General features: G+C 43.7%; 2 pseudogenes across 2 annotated transcripts; both read right to left on the bottom strand.

Moving 5' to 3' along the window:
• Window positions 1-976: 976 nt before the first annotated feature.
• Window positions 977-9325, bottom strand: LOC309652778 (protein SET pseudogene; annotated as a pseudogene). The gene is made up of 2 exons: window positions 8635-9325; window positions 977-1065 (listed from the first exon to the last, which is right to left on the bottom strand). The product of its transcript is annotated as a protein SET pseudogene (transcript).
• Window positions 9326-16260: 6935 nt separating this feature from the next.
• Window positions 16261-17116, bottom strand: LOC309652152 (protein SET pseudogene; annotated as a pseudogene). The gene has a single exon. The product of its transcript is annotated as a protein SET pseudogene (transcript).
• Between the last annotated feature and the right edge of the window lie 1081 nt (window positions 17117-18197).

Below are 18197 nucleotides of genomic sequence, written 5' to 3'. Positions count from 1 at the left end.
GTGGGGGAGTTTTTTTTAAAATAAATTTATTTATTTTATTTACCTTATTTTTGGCTGCGCCGGGTCTTTGTTTTTTTGTGTGTGTGTGTGTACACATTTAGTTTTATTGTAACAAAGCAACTTGTACACTTTTAACGTTTCAAACTGAGCATCATCTTTCCTTTCCAGTGAAACAGAAAGAAAAATATAACACTAAACAGGAACGAAATTACAATAGAGAATGTCAATTGCAAATAAGATCCTACAGGTTCTGCTGATTCTCCCATCGAGTGGCAGGGCTCAAGTCATCATTAGGAGAGAATTTTATTTTAAAAGTGTCATCTTAAACTGCAAGGATGTCCGTTAAACATCACAATTAAACATGCCAAAGGAGAAGCCATGTTGTCAAAATGCCCACTTAACCCACCCAAACATCTCAAACCCACCCTTTGCTGACCTTCTATAACCCCATTTTTTTAAGTTTTTCTTTTCTTTTTTTAAACAAGAGAAAGTAGACAGATAGATGTTGGTAAATGCTAACTGTCCATATTCACATAGAGACACAGTGTAATCTCTGAGCCCAATATACAGAGAAAGGAGGAAAAAAGCTAGAATTCTATGCACTACTACACAGGGGCCTAGCACCCTCCAGCTTCCAGCAGAGCTAAGGGAGCAGAAGGTTTTTCTTTTTTCCCACAGAGCATGGTGGTGTTGATTCCGTAAAGTTTTTGTTGAGACAGGAAGGGATAAAAATGAATCTGGAACAGAAAGGGGGTAGAGATTCTTTTCCCACTGAATTCTGCTCAAGGTATTTCCCCCCAAAATAAGTTGTGAGCCATGGTATAAAGGAGAAAAGAGACCTCAAACACAGGGCAACTGAGCACAAGAGGAGAAGGAGGAAAAAAAAAAAAAAAGACTGCAACTTGCTCCCAGGGACTGGAGAAAATTAAAAAAGGAAGGTTGGAATCCATCAGTGTTCCATTAGTCATCTTCTCCTTCATCTTCCTTCATCCTTATCCCCTTCTTCATCAATATCTTCCAGTCCTTCTTCCTCTTCATCATCATCATCATCTTCTTCTCCTTCCCCTTCCTCATCATCCATGTCCGGAACCAAGTGGTACTGTAATGGATTTGGCCAAATATCATCTTTGATGACCTCTCCTAACTCATCTGCACCTGCCTCAGAATGATCAGTAAACCAGGTGAAGAAGCTTTCTGGTTCCTCATGCTGTCTCTTCCTGCTGGCTTTATTCTGCGTTTGACTTGCACGTTTTGTCAGATCCTTTCCGGATTTCCATTTGATTTCAGTGGACTTTGAAGATGGATCACCACTCTCATTCAGATGAAATTCTTTGGAGAGAACTTTAGTTTCGAAGTAAGGGTTTTCATCAAAATAAAAATCTATTCTGTAACCTGATTTACTACCTTCAAATTCTGTCACTTCGACTCTTGTCAAATAATGCAGCACCTCTTCATCCTCCTCCCCAAGCAGTGCAGACACTTGTGGATGGTGAACAAATGTTGTTACCCCAAAATTTGGGATTTTGGCGATCAATTCCGACCTCTTCTGAAAAAATGGTTGGCGGAGTTTGTTATATTTCTGTTCTACTTTCAAAATCTCCTCACTGGCTTGTTCGTTAAGTCTGTCTATTTCATTTTGTACTTCATCAATATGTTCAACTGCTTCGTGCTGTTCTTCTTCTTCCTTCGGCAAGTTCGGAGAAGCAGACGTTTCCTCTGGCCTGGAGGCAGGAGTCCGTCTCAGTTTCTTCGGTTTCGTTGCTTGGGGTGGAAGTGAAAACTGGTGTTTGGGGGCCATGCTGGGAGAAAAGCCAAGAATCCACCCAAGGGAAGAAGCTCGTACCGGGAGCTCTGAGAACTCTGCACTGGGCCTTTGTTGCTGTGCACAGGCTTTCTCTAGTTGTGGTGAGCAGGGGCTACTCTTCATTGCGGAGCTCGGGTCCTAGACACACAGGCTTCAGTAGTTGTGGCACATGGGCTCAGTAGTTGTGGCTCTTGGGCTCTAGAGCGCAGGCTCAGTAGTTGTGGCACACAGTCTTAGTTGCTCCGCAGCATGTGGGATCTTCCCGGATCAGGGATGGAACCCATGTCCCCTGCATTGGCAGGTGGATCCTCAACCACTGCACCACCAGGGAAGCCCTGTGGGAGAGTTTTTAAACTACAGATTCTAGTTCATCTCTAGTGATTGGTCTGTTCAAATTATCTGTTTCTTTTTGATTCAGTGAATGCAATCCCTCCCAAAATTCCATGGTATTTTCCCCCCAAATAGAGCAAATCCTCCTAATATCTGTGGGGAACCACAAAGGACCCCAAATAGCCAAAGAAACCCTGAAAAAAGAGAACGGGCTGGAGGCATCTCCCTCCCTGACGTCACACTCTGCTGAGAAGCTACAGTCACCAAAACAGTGTGGAACTGGCTCAAAACGGGCACAGGGACCAGAGGAACAGGACAGAGAGACCAGAATTCAACCCACACGGACGGGGTCGGTGAATTTATGACACAGGGACCAAGGACACACCAAGGAGCACGACACTCCCCACGATAAATGGTGCTGGGAAAACTGGACGCCCCATAACTCATGCTGGCTACCCTGCACACAAACCTGACCAAAAACCCAGCTTTCCACGCCAAGCCCTCCCTCGCTCACACGAAGACGGACCCCCTCAACGGTCAGTCGCCCACAGGAAGCTTCTCCCCACTTTTCCTCACCGTCTCTTCACCTTTTCCTCAGGCATCACCTGGGTCCTCAGGAAACCTAGTTCCCTAGTCAGCGTGGACGCAGCCCCACTTTGTCCTGAAGCCGAAACCCCAGCGAGTCCTAAGGAGACGGAGACCGAGCTCCTCTCAGCAGAGACGCTGAGCCGGGCGTCCTACCCGAAGGCCCCCGCCCCCGCCCCCGCCCCCGCCCCCGCGCCTGAGGAGGCTCAACTCCTCTCAGCTGCCCTCACAATCGAGTTCGCAGGGAACGAGCATGCGCTGTGGGTCAGAGAGGCGAACTCGGCGCCACCCTGTGGTCAGTGCAGGAAGTGCAGGCCGCGCCTCCCTCACAGGTCACTGGAGGCAGCGTGCCCTACTGACAGGACTGCTGAATCCATTAAACTGGACATTCAAACTAAAATGGAGTCTCTATCCCAAAAGTTTTCTAAAAGTAGTTAAGGAACAATTAATTGGAAACCATTTGGAATGAAGTGAATGTAGATGCAAACTTTACAACTGATACCAAATTCACTCAAAGTTATTCAGAGGCAAATTTTATTTTAGTTTCTAATTTATGTTTGGCTGCGTTGGGTCTTCGTTGCTGCATGTGGGCTTTCTCTAGTTGTGTCGAGCGGGGCTACTCTTCGTTGCGGTGCACGGGCTTCTCATTGCGGTGGCTTCTCTTGCGGGCGAGCACGGGCTCTAGGCGCGCAGGCTTCAGTAGTTGTGCCGCGCAGGCTTGGTTGCTCTGCGGCATGTGGGAGCTTCCCGGACCAGGGCTCGAGCCCGTGTCCCCTGCATGGGCAGGCGGACTCTTAACCACTGCGTCACCAGGGAAGTCCCCACAGACAAATTTTAAATACAAAACTATTCAAGGGGCTTCCCTGGTGGTGCAGTGGTTGAGAATCTGCCTGCTAATGCAGGGGACACGGGTTCGAGCCCTGGTCTGGGAAGATCCCACATGCCGCGGAGCAACTAGGCCCGTGAGCCACAACTACTGAGCCTGCGCCTCTGGAGCCTGTGCTACGCAACAAGAGAGGCCGCGATAGCGAGAGGCCCGCACACCGCGATGAAGACTGGCCCCCGCTTGCCACAACTAGAGAAAGCCTTCGCACAGAAACGAAGACCCAACACGGCCAAAAATAAATTAATTAATTAATCAATTAAAACAAAAAAGCTGTCTCTCAAATTTAACTTCCAGAATATATTCAGGAAAAACGCATACGCCCATTTTGGCCAACCAAAGAAGCGGGCAATGCAAATCAACACTACAAAGAGGTATCACTTCGAATCAGAAAAAAGGACCATCCTCACAAAGGGTAAAAACCAGATATGCAGGACAAGGAGAGGAGAAAAGGGAGCCTTGTTACGCTGAAGGGGGGAATGTAAATTGCCAACGGCCACTCTGGAGAAGTGTGCTGTGTTTCCTAAAACATCTAAAAAACAGAGCTACAAAGCATAGGGCGCTTCCACTCATGGGCCTATATGTTGGAAAAACCGAAAATCCACAGAACGCAGGCACCCCGTTTACTGCTGCTATGTTGACAACAGCCTCGACTTGGGTACAGCTTAATAGTCCTTGGAAGGAAAAAATGGTGAAAGAAAATTTGGTACTTAAGGACAACGGAATATTACTCAGCCCTGAAATCAATGAAATGAGGCCAGTCGCAGCAACTCAGGGGGACTTATGTATGGTCATTGAGAGTGAAATAAGTTAGACAGCAAGAGAAACTTATCATAAGATATCACTTATAAAGGGAATCTAAAAATCGCCAACCATGAACTGAATTACAAACAGAACACCATCACACATTTACAAAACACACTTATGGCTGCTTAAGGGGAAAAGCGTGGTGCGGTGATGCATAAACCAGGAGGTTGAAATTGGCACAGATACCGTTCCATACGCCAATAATGTAATCGCCAAGACATACTCATTGTTCAAGGAACTGGACTCAGCACCCTCTATTCACAGAAAAAACATCTATCTGACTACTAGAAACTAGCAAAGTGATTGAGTTATACATATATATACATTCTTTTTTTATATTCTTTTCCGTTTATATTCTTTTCCGTTATGGTTTATCATAGTATACTGGATATAGTTCCCTGTGCTATACAGTAGGGCCTTGTTTATCCATTCCATGTTTAATAGTTTACATCTGTTAACCCCAACCTCCCATTCCAACCCTCCCCCAACCTCCTCCCCCTTGGCAGCCACAAGTCTGTTCTCTATGTCCATGAGTCTGTTTCTGTTTCATAGGTATGTTCATTTGTGTCATATTTTAGATTCCACATAGAAGTGATATCATATGGTATTTGTCTTTCTCTTTCTGACTTATTTCACTTAGTATGATAATCTCTAGTTGCATCCATGTTGCTGCAAATGGCATTATTTTGTTCTTTTTTATGGCTGAGTACTAGTGCATTGTATACATGTACCACATCTTCTTTATCCATTCATCTGTCAGTGGACACTTAGGTTGTTTCCCTGTCTTGGCTATTGTGAATAGTGCTGCTGTGAATATAGGGGTGCATGTATCTCTTTGGATTAGGGTTTTGTCTGGGTATATGCCCAGGAGTGGGATTGCTGGATCATATGGTAATTCAATTTTGAATTTTTTAAGGAACCTCCATACTGTTCTCCAAAGTGGCTGTACCAATTTACATTCCCACCAACAGTGTAAGAGGGTTCCCTTTTCTCCACATCCTCTCCAGCATTTGTTATTTGGAGAGTTTTTCATGATGGCCATTCTGACCAGTGTGAGATGGTACCTTATTGTAGTTTTGATGTTCATTTCTCTAATAATTAGTGATTTTGAGCATCTTTTCATGTGCCTATTAGCTATTTGTATTTCTTCTTTGAAGAAATGTCTTTTTAGGTCTTCTGCCCCTGTTTTGATTGGTTCATTTATTTTTTTGTTGTTGAGTTGTATGAGCTGTTCATATATTTTGGAAATCAAGCCCTTCTCGGTTGCGTTGTTTGCAAATATTTTCTCCCGTTTTGTAGGTCGTCTTTTCGTTTTGTTAATGGTTTCCTTTGCTGTGCAAAAGCTTGTATCTTTGATTAGGTCCCATTTGTTTATTTTTGCTTTTATTCCTATTGCCTTGGGAGACTGAGCTAAGAAAACATTGGTACAATTTATGTCAGAGAATGTTTTGCCTGTGTTCTCTTCTAGGAATTTTATGGTGTCACGTCTTCTGTTTAAGTCTTGAAGCCATTTTGAGTTTATTTTTGTGTATGGTGAGAGGGTGTGTTTTCAATTCATTGATTTACATGCAACTGTCCAACTTTCCCAGCACCACTTGCTGAAGAGACTTTTTCCCTTTGTATATTCTTGCCTTTTTTGTCAAAAACTAATTGACTATAGGTGTGTGGGTTAATTTCTGCGCTCTCTGTTCTGCTCCATTGATCCATATGTCTGTTTTTGTGCCAATACCATGCTGTTTTGATTACTATAGCTTTGTAGTATTGTCTTAAGTCTGGGAGACCTATGCCTGTTGCTTTGTTCTTTTTCTTCAGGATTGCTTTGGCAATTCTGGGTGTTTTATGGTTCCATATAAATTTTAGGATTATTTGTTCTAGTTCTGTGAAAAATGTCATGGGTCATTTGATAGGGATTGCATTACATCTGTAGATTGCTTTGGGTAGTGTAGTCATTTTAACAATATAAATTCTTCCAATCCAAGAGCATGGGCTATCTTTCCATTTCTTTGAATCATCTTCAGTTTCCTTTACCGTTGTACAGCTCTCAGCATACAAGTCTTGCACCTCCTTGGTCAGATTTATTCCTAAGTATTTTATTTTTGGAGGTGCATTTTTTTTCAATATTTCTTTATTTGGCTGCGCCGGGTCTTGGCTGCCACGTGCGGGATCTTCATTGCTGCGTGCAGGATCTTTAGTTGCGGCATGCGGGATCATTAGTTGCGGCATGCGGGATCTTTATTTGCGGCATTCGCACTCTTACTTGTGGCATGTGAGACCTAGTTCCCTGACCAGGGATGGAACCCGGGCCCCCTGCATTGGGATTGTGGAGTCTTAGCCACTGGACCACCAGGGAAGTCCTGAGGGTGTGATTTTGGAAAGTATCGTTTATTTTACATTCCCTTTCTGATATTTCATTGTTGGTGTAAAGAAATGCAACCGATTTCTGTATGTTAATCTTGTATCCTGCTACGTTTCTGAATTCACTGATCAGTTCTCGTAGTTTTTGTGTGGAGTCTTTAGGGTTTTCTACATATAGAGTCATGTCATCTGCATATAATGACGATATTATCTCTTCCAATTTGGATACCTTTTATTTCTTTTTCTTGTCTGATTGCTGTGGCTAGGACTTCCAATACTATGTTGAATAGAAGAGGTGGAAGTGGGTATCCTTGTCTTATTCCAGAGTTTAGCGGGAGGGCTTTCAACTTTTCACCATTGAGTATTATATTGGCTCTGGGTTTGTCATAAATAGCTTTTATTATGTTGAGATGTATTCCCTCTATACCCACTTTGGTAAGAGTGTTTATCATGAATGGATGTTGAATTTTGTCAAGTGTTTTTTCTGCATCTATTGAGATGATCAAGTGGTTTTTGACTTTTGTTTATGTGGTGTATCACATTGATTGATTTGCATATGTTGAACCATCCTTATGAACCTGGGATGAATCCCACTTGCTTGTGGTGTATGATCTTTTTTATGTGTTGTTGGATCCAGTTTGCTATATTTGGTTGAGAATTTTTGCATCTATACTCATCAAAGATATTGGCCTGTAATTTTCTTTTTTGGTGGTGTCTTTGTCTGGTTTTGGTATCAGGGTGATGGTGGCTTCATAGAATGTCTTTGGGAGTGTTCCCTTCTCTTCAGTTTTTTGGAAGAGTTTGAGAAGGATCAGTATAAGTTCTTCTTCGTATGTTTGGTAGAATTTGCCTATGAAGCCATCTGGTCCTGGACTTTTGTTTGTGGGGGAGTTTTTTTTAAAATAAATTTATTTATTTTATTTACTTTATTTTTGGCTGCGCCGGGTCTTTGTTTTTTTGTGTGTGTGTGTGTACACATTTAGTTTTATTGTAACAAAGCAACTTGTACACTTTTAACGTTTCAAACTGAGCATCATCTTTCCTTTCCAGTGAAACAGAAAGAAAAATATAACACTAAACAGGAACGAAATTACAATAGAGAATGTCAATTGCAAATAAGATCCTACAGGTTCTGCTGATTCTCCCATCGAGTGGCAGGGCTCAAGTCATCATTAGGAGAGAATTTTATTTTAAAAGTGTCATCTTAAACTGCAAGGATGTCCGTTAAACATCACAATTAAACATGCCAAAGGAGAAGCCATGTTGTCAAAATGCCCACTTAACCCACCCAAACATCTCAAACCCACCCTTTGCTGACCTTCTATAACCCCATTTTTTTAAGTTTTTCTTTTCTTTTTTTAAACAAGAGAAAGTAGACAGATAGATGTTGGTAAATGCTAACTGTCCATATTCACATAGAGACACAGTGTAATCTCTGAGCCCAATATACAGAGAAAGGAGGAAAAAAGCTAGAATTCTATGCACTACTACACAGGGGCCTAGCACCCTCCAGCTTCCAGCAGAGCTAAGGGAGCAGAAGGTTTTTCTTTTTTCCCACAGAGCATGGTGGTGTTGATTCCGTAAAGTTTTTGTTGAGACAGGAAGGGATAAAAATGAATCTGGAACAGAAAGGGGTAGAGATTCTTTTCCCACTGAATTCTGCTCAAGGTATTTCCCCCCAAAATAAGTTGTGAGCCATGGTATAAAGGAGAAAAGAGACCTCAAACACAGGGCAACTGAGCACAAGAGGAGAAGGAGGAAAAAAAAAAAAAAGACTGCAACTTGCTCCCAGGGACTGGAGAAAATTAAAAAAGGAAGGTTGGAATCCATCAGTGTTCCATTAGTCATCTTCTCCTTCATCTTCCTTCATCCTTATCCCCTTCTTCATCAATATCTTCCAGTCCTTCTTCCTCTTCATCATCATCATCATCTTCTTCTCCTTCCCCTTCCTCATCATCCATGTCCGGAACCAAGTGGTACTGTAATGGATTTGGCCAAATATCATCTTTGATGACCTCTCCTAACTCATCTGCACCTGCCTCAGAATGATCAGTAAACCAGGTGAAGAAGCTTTCTGGTTCCTCATGCTGTCTCTTCCTGCTGGCTTTATTCTGCGTTTGACTTGCACGTTTTGTCAGATCCTTTCCGGATTTCCATTTGATTTCAGTGGACTTTGAAGATGGATCACCACTCTCATTCAGATGAAATTCTTTGGAGAGAACTTTAGTTTCGAAGTAAGGGTTTTCATCAAAATAAAAATCTATTCTGTAACCTGATTTACTACCTTCAAATTCTGTCACTTCGACTCTTGTCAAATAATGCAGCACCTCTTCATCCTCCTCCCCAAGCAGTGCAGACACTTGTGGATGGTGAACAAATGTTGTTACCCCAAAATTTGGGATTTTGGCGATCAATTCCGACCTCTTCTGAAAAAATGGTTGGCGGAGTTTGTTATATTTCTGTTCTACTTTCAAAATCTCCTCACTGGCTTGTTCGTTAAGTCTGTCTATTTCATTTTGTACTTCATCAATATGTTCAACTGCTTCGTGCTGTTCTTCTTTTTCCTTCGGCAAGTTCGGAGAAGCAGACGTTTCCTCTGGCCTGGAGGCAGGAGTCCGTCTCAGTTTCTTCGGTTTCGTTGCTTGGGGTGGAAGTGAAAACTGGTGTTTGGGGGCCATGCTGGGAGAAAAGCCAAGAATCCACCCAAGGGAAGAAGCTCGTACCGGGAGCTCTGAGAACTCTGCACTGGGCCTTTGTTGCTGTGCACAGGCTTTCTCTAGTTGTGGTGAGCAGGGGCTACTCTTCATTGCGGAGCTCGGGTCCTAGACACACAGGCTTCAGTAGTTGTGGCACATGGGCTCAGTAGTTGTGGCTCTTGGGCTCTAGAGCGCAGGCTCAGTAGTTGTGGCACACAGTCTTAGTTGCTCCGCAGCATGTGGGATCTTCCCGGATCAGGGATGGAACCCATGTCCCCTGCATTGGCAGGTGGATCCTCAACCACTGCACCACCAGGGAAGCCCTGTGGGAGAGTTTTTAAACTACAGATTCTAGTTCATCTCTAGTGATTGGTCTGTTCAAATTATCTGTTTCTTTTTGATTCAGTGAATGCAATCCCTCCCAAAATTCCATGGTATTTTCCCCCCAAATAGAGCAAATCCTCCTAATATCTGTGGGGAACCACAAAGGACCCCAAATAGCCAAAGAAACCCTGAAAAAAGAGAACGGGCTGGAGGCATCTCCCTCCCTGACGTCACACTCTGCTGAGAAGCTACAGTCACCAAAACAGTGTGGAACTGGCTCAAAACGGGCACAGGGACCAGAGGAACAGGACAGAGAGACCAGAATTCAACCCACACGGACGGGGTCAGTGAATTTATGACACAGGGACCAAGGACACACCAAGGAGCACGACACTCCCCACGATAAATGGTGCTGGGAAAACTGGACGCCCCATAACTCATGCTGGCTACCCTGCACACAAACCTGACCAAAAACCCAGCTTTCCACGCCAAGCCCTCCCTCGCTCACACGAAGACGGACCCCCTCAACGGTCAGTCGCCCACAGGAAGCTTCTCCCCACTTTTCCTCACCGTCTCTTCACCTTTTCCTCAGGCATCACCTGGGTCCTCAGGAAACCTAGTTCCCTAGTCAGCGTGGACGCAGCCCCACTTTGTCCTGAAGCCGAAACCCCAGCGAGTCCTAAGGAGACGGAGACCGAGCTCCTCTCAGCAGAGACGCTGAGCCGGGCGTCCTACCCGAAGGCCCCCGCCCCCGCCCCCGCCCCCGCGCCTGAGGAGGCTCAACTCCTCTCAGCTGCCCTCACAATCGAGTTCGCAGGGAACGAGCATGCGCTGTGGGTCAGAGAGGCGAACTCGGCGCCACCCTGTGGTCAGTGCAGGAAGTGCAGGCCGCGCCTCCCTCACAGGTCACTGGAGGCAGCGTGCCCTACTGACAGGACTGCTGAATCCATTAAACTGGACATTCAAACTAAAATGGAGTCTCTATCCCAAAAGTTTTCTAAAAGTAGTTAAGGAACAATTAATTGGAAACCATTTGGAATGAAGTGAATGTAGATGCAAACTTTACAACTGATACCAAATTCACTCAAAGTTATTCAGAGGCAAATTTTATTTTAGTTTCTAATTTATGTTTGGCTGCGTTGGGTCTTCGTTGCTGCATGTGGGCTTTCTCTAGTTGTGTCGAGCGGGGCTACTCTTCGTTGCGGTGCACGGGCTTCTCATTGCGGTGGCTTCTCTTGCGGGCGAGCACGGGCTCTAGGCGCGCAGGCTTCAGTAGTTGTGCCGCGCAGGCTTGGTTGCTCTGCGGCATGTGGGAGCTTCCCGGACCAGGGCTCGAGCCCGTGTCCCCTGCATGGGCAGGCGGACTCTTAACCACTGCGTCACCAGGGAAGTCCCCACAGACAAATTTTAAATACAAAACTATTCAAGGGGCTTCCCTGGTGGTGCAGTGGTTGAGAATCTGCCTGCTAATGCAGGGGACACGGGTTCGAGCCCTGGTCTGGGAAGATCCCACATGCCGCGGAGCAACTAGGCCCGTGAGCCACAACTACTGAGCCTGCGCCTCTGGAGCCTGTGCTACGCAACAAGAGAGGCCGCGATAGCGAGAGGCCCGCACACCGCGATGAAGACTGGCCCCCGCTTGCCACAACTAGAGAAAGCCTTCGCACAGAAACGAAGACCCAACACGGCCAAAAATAAATTAATTAATTAATCAATTAAAACAAAAAAGCTGTCTCTCAAATTTAACTTCCAGAATATATTCAGGAAAAACGCATACGCCCATTTTGGCCAACCAAAGAAGCGGGCAATGCAAATCAACACTACAAAGAGGTATCACTTCGAATCAGAAAAAAGGACCATCCTCACAAAGGGTAAAAACCAGATATGCAGGACAAGGAGAGGAGAAAAGGGAGCCTTGTTACGCTGAAGGGGGGAATGTAAATTGCCAACGGCCACTCTGGAGAAGTGTGCTGTGTTTCCTAAAACATCTAAAAAACAGAGCTACAAAGCATAGGGCGCTTCCACTCATGGGCCTATATGTTGGAAAAACCGAAAATCCACAGAACGCAGGCACCCCGTTTACTGCTGCTATGTTGACAACAGCCTCGACTTGGGTACAGCTTAATAGTCCTTGGAAGGAAAAAATGGTGAAAGAAAATTTGGTACTTAAGGACAACGGAATATTACTCAGCCCTGAAATCAATGAAATGAGGCCAGTCGCAGCAACTCAGGGGGACTTATGTATGGTCATTGAGAGTGAAATAAGTTAGACAGCAAGAGAAACTTATCATAAGATATCACTTATAAAGGGAATCTAAAAATCGCCAACCATGAACTGAATTACAAACAGAACACCATCACACATTTACAAAACACACTTATGGCTGCTTAAGGGGAAAAGCGTGGTGCGGTGATGCATAAACCAGGAGGTTGAAATTGGCACAGATACCGTTCCATACGCCAATAATGTAATCGCCAAGACATACTCATTGTTCAAGGAACTGGACTCAGCACCCTCTATTCACAGAAAAAACATCTATCTGACTACTAGAAACTAGCAAAGTGATTGAGTTATACATATATATACATTCTTTTTTTATATTCTTTTCCGTTTATATTCTTTTCCGTTATGGTTTATCATAGTATACTGGATATAGTTCCCTGTGCTATACAGTAGGGCCTTGTTTATCCATTCCATGTTTAATAGTTTACATCTGTTAACCCCAACCTCCCATTCCAACCCTCCCCCAACCTCCTCCCCCTTGGCAGCCACAAGTCTGTTCTCTATGTCCATGAGTCTGTTTCTGTTTCATAGGTATGTTCATTTGTGTCATATTTTAGATTCCACATAGAAGTGATATCATATGGTATTTGTCTTTCTCTTTCTGACTTATTTCACTTAGTATGATAATCTCTAGTTGCATCCATGTTGCTGCAAATGGCATTATTTTGTTCTTTTTTATGGCTGAGTACTAGTGCATTGTATACATGTACCACATCTTCTTTATCCATTCATCTGTCAGTGGACACTTAGGTTGTTTCCCTGTCTTGGCTATTGTGAATAGTGCTGCTGTGAATATAGGGGTGCATGTATCTCTTTGGATTAGGGTTTTGTCTGGGTATATGCCCAGGAGTGGGATTGCTGGATCATATGGTAATTCAATTTTGAATTTTTTAAGGAACCTCCATACTGTTCTCCAAAGTGGCTGTACCAATTTACATTCCCACCAACAGTGTAAGAGGGTTCCCTTTTCTCCACATCCTCTCCAGCATTTGTTATTTGGAGAGTTTTTCATGATGGCCATTCTGACCAGTGTGAGATGGTACCTTATTGTAGTTTTGATGTTCATTTCTCTAATAATTAGTGATTTTGAGCATCTTTTCATGTGCCTATTAGCTATTTGTATTTCTTCTTTGAAGAAATGTCTTTTTAGGTCTTCTGCCCCTGTTTTGATTGGTTCATTTATTTTTTTGTTGTTGAGTTGTATGAGCTGTTCATATATTTTGGAAATCAAGCCCTTCTCGGTTGCGTTGTTTGCAAATATTTTCTCCCGTTTTGTAGGTCGTCTTTTCGTTTTGTTAATGGTTTCCTTTGCTGTGCAAAAGCTTGTATCTTTGATTAGGTCCCATTTGTTTATTTTTGCTTTTATTCCTATTGCCTTGGGAGACTGAGCTAAGAAAACATTGGTACAATTTATGTCAGAGAATGTTTTGCCTGTGTTCTCTTCTAGGAATTTTATGGTGTCACGTCTTCTGTTTAAGTCTTGAAGCCATTTTGAGTTTATTTTTGTGTATGGTGAGAGGGTGTGTTTTCAATTCATTGATTTACATGCAACTGTCCAACTTTCCCAGCACCACTTGCTGAAGAGACTTTTTCCCTTTGTATATTCTTGCCTTTTTTGTCAAAAACTAATTGACTATAGGTGTGTGGGTTAATTTCTGCACTCTCTGTTCTGCTCCATTGATCCATATGTCTGTTTTTGTGCCAATACCATGCTGTTTTGATTACTATAGCTTTGTAGTATTGTCTTAAGTCTGGGAGAGCTATGCCTGTTGCTTTGTTCTTTTTCTTCAGGATTGCTTTGGCAATTCTGGGTGTTTTATGGTTCCATATAAATTTTAGGATTATTTGTTCTAGTTCTGTGAAAAATGTCATGGGTCATTTGATAGGGATTGCATTACATCTGTAGATTGCTTTGGGTAGTGTAGTCATTTTAACAATATAAATTCTTCCAATCCAAGAGCATGGGCTATCTTTCCATTTCTTTGAATCATCTTCAGTTTCCTTTACCGTTGTACAGCTCTCAGCATACAAGTCTTGCACCTCCTTGGTCAGATTTATTCCTAAGTATTTTATTTTTGGAGGTGCATTTTTTTTCAATATTTCTTTATTTGGCTGCGCCGGGTCTTGGCTGCCACGTGCGGGATCTTCATTGCTGCGTGCAGGATCTTTAGTTGCGGCATGTGGGATCATTAGTTGCGGCATGCGGGATCTTTATTTGCGGCATTCGCACTCTTACTTGTGGCATGTGAGACCTAGTTCCCTGACCAGGGATGGAACCCGGGCCCCCTGCATTGGGATTGTGGAGTCTTAGCCACTGGACCACCAGGGAAGTCCTGAGGGTGTGATTTTGGAAAGTATCGTTTATTTTACATTCCCTTTCTGATATTTCATTGTTGGTGTAAAGAAATGCAACCGATTTCTGTATGTTAATCTTGTATCCTGCTACGTTTCTGAATTCACTGATCAGTTCTCGTAGTTTTTGTGTGGAGTCTTTAGGGTTTTCTACATATAGAGTCATGTCATCTGCATATAATGACGATATTATCTCTTCCAATTTGGATACCTTTTATTTCTTTTTCTTGTCTGATTGCTGTGGCTAGGACTTCCAATACTATGTTGAATAGAAGAGGTGGAAGTGGGTATCCTTGTCTTATTCCAGAGTTTAGCGGGAGGGCTTTCAACTTTTCACCATTGAGTATTATATTGGCTCTGGGTTTGTCATAAATAGCTTTTATTATGTTGAGATGTATTCCCTCTATACCCACTTTGGTAAGAGTGTTTATCATGAATGGATGTTGAATTTTGTCAAGTGTTTTTTCTGCATCTATTGAGATGATCAAGTGGTTTTTGACTTTTGTTTATGTGGTGTATCACATTGATTGATTTGCATATGTTGAACCATCCTTATGAACCTGGGATGAATCCCACTTGCTTGTGGTGTATGATCTTTTTTATGTGTTGTTGGATCCAGTTTGCTATATTTGGTTGAGAATTTTTGCATCTATACTCATCAAAGATATTGGCCTGTAATTTTCTTTTTTGGTGGTGTCTTTGTCTGGTTTTGGTATCAGGGTGATGGTGGCTTCATAGAATGTCTTTGGGAGTGTTCCCTTCTCTTCAGTTTTTTGGAAGAGTTTGAGAAGGATCAGTATAAGTTCTTCTTCGTATGTTTGGTAGAATTTGCCTATGAAGCCATCTGGTCCTGGACTTTTGTTTGTGGGGGAGTTTTTTTTAAAATAAATTTATTTATTTTATTTACTTTATTTTTGGCTGCGCCGGGTCTTTGTTTTTTTGTGTGTGTGTGTGTACACATTTAGTTTTATTGTAACAAAGCAACTTGTACACTTTTAACGTTTCAAACTGAGCATCATCTTTCCTTTCCAGTGAAACAGAAAGAAAAATATAACACTAAACAGGAACGAAATTACAATAGAGAATGTCAATTGCAAATAAGATCCTACAGGTTCTGCTGATTCTCCCATCGAGTGGCAGGGCTCAAGTCATCATTAGGAGAGAATTTTATTTTAAAAGTGTCATCTTAAACTGCAAGGATGTCCGTTAAACATCACAATTAAACATGCCAAAGGAGAAGCCATGTTGTCAAAATGCCCACTTAACCCACCCAAACATCTCAAACCCACCCTTTGCTGACCTTCTATAACCCCATTTTTTTAAGTTTTTCTTTTCTTTTTTTAAACAAGAGAAAGTAGACAGATAGATGTTGGTAAATGCTAACTGTCCATATTCACATAGAGACACAGTGTAATCTCTGAGCCCAATATACAGAGAAAGGAGGAAAAAAGCTAGAATTCTATGCACTACTACACAGGGGCCTAGCACCCTCCAGCTTCCAGCAGAGCTAAGGGAGCAGAAGGTTTTTCTTTTTTCCCACAGAGCATGGTGGTGTTGATTCCGTAAAGTTTTTGTTGAGACAGGAAGGGATAAAAATGAATCTGGAACAGAAAGGGGGTAGAGATTCTTTTCCCACTGAATTCTGCTCAAGGTATTTCCCCCCAAAATAAGTTGTGAGCCATGGTATAAAGGAGAAAAGAGACCTCAAACACAGGGCAACTGAGCACAAGAGGAGAAGGAGGAAAAAAAAAAAAAAAGACTGCAACTTGCTCCCAGGGACTGGAGAAAATTAAAAAAGGAAGGTTGGAATCCATCAGTGTTCCATTAGTCATCTTCTCCTTCATCTTCCTTCATCCTTATCCCCTTCTTCATCAATATCTTCCAGTCCTTCTTCCTCTTCATCATCATCATCATCTTCTTCTCCTTCCCCTTCCTCATCATCCATGTCCGGAACCAAGTGGTACTGTAATGGATTTGGCCAAATATCATCTTTGATGACCTCTCCTAACTCATCTGCACCTGCATCAGAATGATCAGTAAACCAGGTGAAGAAGCTTTCTGGTTCCTCATGCTGTCTCTTCCTGCTGGCTTTATTCTGCGTTTGACTTGCACGTTTTGTCAGATCCTTTCCGGATTTCCATTTGATTTCAGTGGACTTTGAAGATGGATCACCACTCTCATTCAGATGAAATTCTTTGGAGAGAACTTTAGTTTCGAAGTAAGGGTTTTCATCAAAATAAAAATCTATTCTGTAACCTGATTTACTACCTTCAAATTCTGTCACTTCGACTCTTGTCAAATAATGCAGCACCTCTTCATCCTCCTCCCCAAGCAGTGCAGACACTTGTGGATGGTGAACAAATGTTGTTACCCCAAAATTTGGGATTTTGGCGATCAATTCCGACCTCTTCTGAAAAAATGGTTGGCGGAGTTTGTTATATTTCTGTTCTACTTTCAAAATCTCCTCACTGGCTTGTTCGTTAAGTCTGTCTATTTCATTTTGTACTTCATCAATATGTTCAACTGCTTCTTGCTGTTCTTCTTCTTCCTTCGGCAAGTTCGGAGAAGCAGACGTTTCCTCTGGCCTGGAGGCAGGAGTCCGTCTCAGTTTCTTCGGTTTCGTTGCTTGGGGTGGAAGTGAAAACTGGTGTTTGGGGGCCATGCTGGGAGAAAAGCCAAGAATCCACCCAAGGGAAGAAGCTCGTACCGGGAGCTCTGAGAACTCTGCACTGGGCCTTTGTTGCTGTGCACAGGCTTTCTCTAGTTGTGGTGAGCAGGGGCTACTCTTCATTGCGGAGCTCGGGTCCTAGACACACAGGCTTCAGTAGTTGTGGCACATGGGCTCAGTAGTTGTGGCTCTTGGGCTCTAGAGCGCAGGCTCAGTAGTTGTGGCACACAGTCTTAGTTGCTCCGCAGCATGTGGGATCTTCCCGGATCAGGGATGGAACCCATGTCCCCTGCATTGGCAGGTGGATCCTCAACCACTGCACCACCAGGGAAGCCCTGTGGGAGAGTTTTTAAACTACAGATTCTAGTTCATCTCTAGTGATTGGTCTGTTCAAATTATCTGTTTCTTTTTGATTCAGTGAATGCAATCCCTCCCAAAATTCCATGGTATTTTCCCCCCAAATAGAGCAAATCCTCCTAATATCTGTGGGGAACCACAAAGGACCCCAAATAGCCAAAGAAACCCTGAAAAAAGAGAACGGGCTGGAGGCATCTCCCTCCCTGACGTCACACTCTGCTGAGAAGCTACAGTCACCAAAACAGTGTGGAACTGGCTCAAAACGGGCACAGGGACCAGAGGAACAGGACAGAGAGACCAGAATTCAACCCACACGGACGGGGTCGGTGAATTTATGACACAGGGACCAAGGACACACCAAGGAGCACGACACTCCCCACGATAAATGGTGCTGGGAAAACTGGACGCCCCATAACTCATGCTGGCTACCCTGCACACAAACCTGACCAAAAACCCAGCTTTCCACGCCAAGCCCTCCCTCGCTCACACGAAGACGGACCCCCTCAACGGTCAGTCGCCCACAGGAAGCTTCTCCCCACTTTTCCTCACCGTCTCTTCACCTTTTCCTCAGGCATCACCTGGGTCCTCAGGAAACCTAGTTCCCTAGTCAGCGTGGACGCAGCCCCACTTTGTCCTGAAGCCGAAACCCCAGCGAGTCCTAAGGAGACGGAGACCGAGCTCCTCTCAGCAGAGACGCTGAGCCGGGCGTCCTACCCGAAGGCCCCCGCCCCCGCCCCCGCCCCCGCCCCCGC

The sequence above is a fragment of the Balaenoptera physalus genome (genome assembly GCF_965194825.1).
Source record: "Balaenoptera physalus genome assembly, chromosome: X".
Lineage (NCBI taxonomy): Eukaryota > Metazoa > Chordata > Mammalia > Artiodactyla > Balaenopteridae > Balaenoptera > Balaenoptera physalus.
The sequence above is the reverse complement of the archived record's forward strand: the minus strand, read 5'-3'. Positions and strand labels throughout refer to the sequence as shown.